We start from the raw sequence: 4,776 nt of genomic DNA, 5'->3' as shown, positions 1-4,776 counted from the left end.
CTGTTTCAACATTAGTATAATTTTGCACTAATGTTAGTACAAAGTTGAGACATTTATTTTGAAACGGAGGGAATAGTAGTTATAGATACTAGTCGTCAACCCGTGCCACTGCACGGGCTAGGTATTTTTTATGTAGTTTTGCATTATTGTATTATACTAATATAATGTGGAAACAAAAAAATTAAGTAGTAGTGTCATATATTTGAAAGAATCACTCTGCTGGCCACTCCCTTGACCTACATCTTGGTGATCCTAAATGTAAGTATGCGTAAGCAATAAAAGTTGGCCAATCGCATATGAGGTTCAACTTGCAACTTAGTATAAGTTTGTCTATTATTATGGTGTTCCTCTGCTGGCATGCATGTCCCATACAGAAGCTGAAGAATAATCTTGAATAGACATCCATATTCTTTGAACCGAAAGAAACAACATTTCGAAGTTTGGCAAATACAATGACATAGCAGATGGTTTCCACCATATGTACTGGTATATATATATATAATTCCATGTTATTATATATTTTTAACAGGGATAACTTCGTAGATTGACAAATAATTTCATTAGGATCACACAATGCCAAGTGCTGCATGCATGTCAAGGGGGGCCAAAATCCTCTTTCTCCTAACTGACCCAACCCTTGTATTGCACTAAATTAATTTGGATAAATTTAATGAACAGGGGAATGGAAACATATGATTTTAGGCATGCGTCGAACACCTAAAATCATTGACGCCTCATGCTAGCAAACATACATACAGAATTATTGAATACAACCTAACTGTATGCCACCATGATGAGATGAACTAATGTATGAACAGGGGTCTGGTGAGCAGTCACAAAAAATTGAACTTTAAACAGTAGAAGTAGTCTCAACAAATCCAAGCACTGGATAACAAATTTTGTTTTTGAGACGCACCAGACAACATTGTACCATACGACTCAAAATCTGATAATATTGCAAATGGTGATAAAACACTGATCAGAGCTCTAGATTAACTTGCTAGCAATAACACGTATACCAGTACTGATAACATGATCTTTTCTTTACCTTCTGTTCCATAAGTTGATTTGACCTGGGAAAGGAGAAATCACATAATGCACCATTCTTATACGTACAATTAAAATAAACTAAGCATTGGTCGCATCCAAACAACTGGGTTATCATCTCGGATTTTAACTTGATTGATAATGCTTACCCAAGATTAGTGAACCTTGTTTCGCAGCTGAGTACAGGCTTCCGGCTGAAGGTACGAAAGATGTCTCTGTCTGATCCTTTCCTTGGAGTCTCCAGGGCAATTAGACAACAAAAAATGTCTCATAATCATCCTTGTGATTCGTGGGCTGGATGATGGTTTTAACACCTGGAAAGATCTGTAGGGCCGTCTGTTAGAGCTAATCTTGATATTTGTATTAGCATGTTTGAGTTTTGCATGTAGTCTAGTCTAGTGTGGTGTTCGTCCGACGAAGGCTTCAGGTGAGCGCGCCAAGGAGGTGAGATGCCAGGATGCCGTGTGAGGCGGCGAGCACGGCGAGATGCCGATGGTGCTGCGTGAGAAGCGGCAAGACGTATCAGAGGCTGGAGCCGTGATGGACTGCATCAAATTGGGTCGGGTGAACCGGCCGGTCGTTCTCTTTTGTTGGACTAGCTGTTCATGCGTGAGTTCGTTTAGTCCTAGCCGAGAGTATCGTTGCTAGTAGTTGATGCATGCATGTAGTTGGCCTGGTCACAAGTGGTTACCGAGTCGTGTGCAACGCTGGAGTGATTCCAGGAGTGGAGTACGTGGGAGTTAGTGGCCCGTATGGTGCTCAAGTTGTTATCCTGTACTGGCTATTTAAGCACAACAAATGAATGAGAAAGATGGGGCTGTGAGGGCCAGCAGAAAATATGTAGCTTGTGTGTTCGCCAAGGAGAAGAGCCTATGGCAAAGCTTTCGTGCTCCTCCTTGGTCCATGCGTGCGTGTGTGTGTGTGTTCATGAGAGAGTTCTTGAGAGAAAACACAAGAGAATTGTGTGAGAGGGAGAAGAGAGTTGTGAGAGGCAACTCGAGGTAGAAGAAGGAGCGGCGCTGCGAGGAGGCGGCGCCAACAATTGGCATCAGAGCCTTGTCGATCCGCGGAAGCGATGGCGGCGACGACGACGCGGCGGACTCCATGTGAGGTGGAGGACGTCGGCACGAGGTGGGTGGCCGTCGGCGGCGCGATGCTGCCGGTGGCCGGTTGCGGTGTGATGCCGCTAGATGATGGCGGTGCGAAGCTGCCACAAGACGACGGTGTGACGCCGATGGGAGGTACGACGGCACGAGGCCGTTATGAGGAGAAGACGGCGTGGCGATCGGCGCCGCGAAGGCGTCGTCCACGTGAAGACATGGCCGCTGCATGCGGCAAGAGGTCGTGGTACTCGGCGCCGCGACAGCGTCGTCCACGGCAAGACGGCGCAAGGTGGGCGCTGTTGGCGGCACGATGGCGTTGATGGTTAGTTGCGGTGCGATGCCGCAACATGATGATTGTGTGGTGATCCGCGTCGCGAGGACGTCATCCATGATAAGATGATCCATGGTGACCGGCGCTGCGACGGCGTCGGTGGCGGTGAGTGGCCGGCTGTGGCGCTGCGACGGCGTCGACAAGTGGCTGCGGGTGATCCGTATGATGATTGTGATATCAAGATTAGGAGGGTGAATGTTAGAGCTAATCTTGATATTTGTATTAGCATGTTTGAGTTTTGCATGTAGTCTAGTCTAGTGTGGTGTTCGTCCGACGAAGGCTTCAGGTGAGCGCGCCAAGGAGGTGAGATGCCAGGATGCCGTGTGAGGCGGCGAGCACGGCGAGATGCCGATGGTGCTGCGTGAGAAGCGGCAAGACGTATCAGAGGCTGGAGCCGTGATGGACTACATCAAATTGGGTCGGGTGAACCGGCCGGTCGTTCTCTTTTGTTGGACTAGCTGTTCATGCGTGAGTTCGTTTAGTCCTAGCCGAGAGTATCGTTGCTAGTAGTTGATGCATGCATGTAGTTGGCCTGGTCACAAGTGGTTACCGAGTCGTGTGCAACGCTGGAGTGATTCCAGGAGTGGAGTACGTGGGAGTTAGTGGCCCGTATGGTGCTCAAGTTGTTATCCTGTACTGGCTATTTAAGCACAACAAATGAATGAAAAAGATGGGGCTGTGAGGGCCAGCAGAAAATATGTAGCTTGTGTGTTCGCCAAGGAGAAGAGCCTATGGCAAAGCTTTCGTGCTCCTCCTTGGTCCATGCGTGCGTGTGTGTGTGTTCATGAGAGAGTTCTTGAGAGAAAACACAAGAGAATTGTGTGAGAGGGAGAAGAGAGTTGTGAGAGGCAACTCGAGGTAGAAGAAGGAGCGGCGCTGCGAGGAGGCGGCGCCAACACCGTCCTCCCTGGTAGGGCCGCTGAAAATAGGCTTTCTCCACATCAGATCAGTCTTTGAACCCGGCATAGCAGAGGTCCGACACGATCTCCGCTCACTTCCAGGTGAGCAGGGTGCTGGATGTTCATGCGATCCTCACCTTGTCCTTCCTCATGAGGTCCACCACGTACGTGATGCTGCTGCCGCAGAGATCGCCGGCGGTGCATGCTGCCAATGCGTTCCTGTAGAAGCCACAGGGAGGCAGAGACGGCTACTTGTCCCATCTCCACCACGCACCTAAGCAATCGGAAGGTTACCAATTTAAACTTATTGCTGCCAAATCTAGGAGGAGAGACGCAGGAGGAGAGACGCTCCGATTTCAGATTCCTGTTTTCTATTTCGTGGGAATAGAAAGACCAAGGCGAGGACCATTGGCGTACGTGGGATAGGAGAGGTTCCTGTTTTTTCTTTTCATCAAGGGAAATAGAAAGAGACCAAGTGAAGGACAATTGGCGTACGTGGGATAGGAGAGGTTTCTGTCTTTCCTTTGCGTGGGAAATACAAAGATTCCAAGGGGATGACGATTGGAATACGTGGGATAGGAGAGGTTTCATCCAACGGCCATAGACACTCAGTAAATTAATCGGATGGCTAAAAGTCATTAATTCCTAGGATTAACGTGGTGGTGTCGTCTTGTATGGTGCTTTCAATTAGTAAATATAAGATATAAGATTAGGTATAGAATAGAAGATAGATAGACTAGTGGAGCGTTGGTCCCTGAGCGTGGACGATGAGGTGTGTTAATTTCATCCAGACGTGTGCAAGTGGGACAGGTCCAGCAATCCTGGAAAGAGCGTCACGGGGGAAGAGGGCTCCACGCTTGGTCATGTCGACCAAGAAAGTACACCATTTCAATCGAAAAATAAAAGACAGTACACGGCACGCCTATATAAGCATGCCCATACCGAGGCATTCTAATAGTCAAGAGCAGGAAAGCTATACCAACACCAAGACCTTAAGCTCCAAGACCATGGCCCGCATTGCGGCGTTCTTGCTGGTGGCCCTGCTCTCCTTAGCCGGGCATCTCGCGCAGTCCGCGCCATGCCGATCATGCCCGCCCACAAAGCCTTCCCAGCCTGCACCGTGTAAGCACAAGTCCTCACCATCGTCCATACCCTGCCCTCCACCTTCACAAACTCCCATGCCCTCAACCACACCCACACTCACCCCGGTGACTCCGACGCCGGCACCGACCCCGACTGTCTTCATCCCTCCACCTACAAACACTCCGGCACCCACGCCCATACCGGCCTCTGTAACTCCAACATCGGCACCGACCCCTATGATGCCTCCAATACCAACCCCTATAACTCCAACGCCGGTACCAGCTCCTCTCTCTCCAACACCAACACCGGTGGC

Source organism: Triticum dicoccoides, unplaced genomic scaffold (genome assembly GCF_002162155.2).
Source record: "Triticum dicoccoides isolate Atlit2015 ecotype Zavitan unplaced genomic scaffold, WEW_v2.0 scaffold8705, whole genome shotgun sequence".
NCBI lineage: Eukaryota > Viridiplantae > Streptophyta > Magnoliopsida > Poales > Poaceae > Triticum > Triticum dicoccoides.
The sequence above is the reverse complement of the archived record's forward strand: the minus strand, read 5'-3'. Positions refer to the sequence as shown.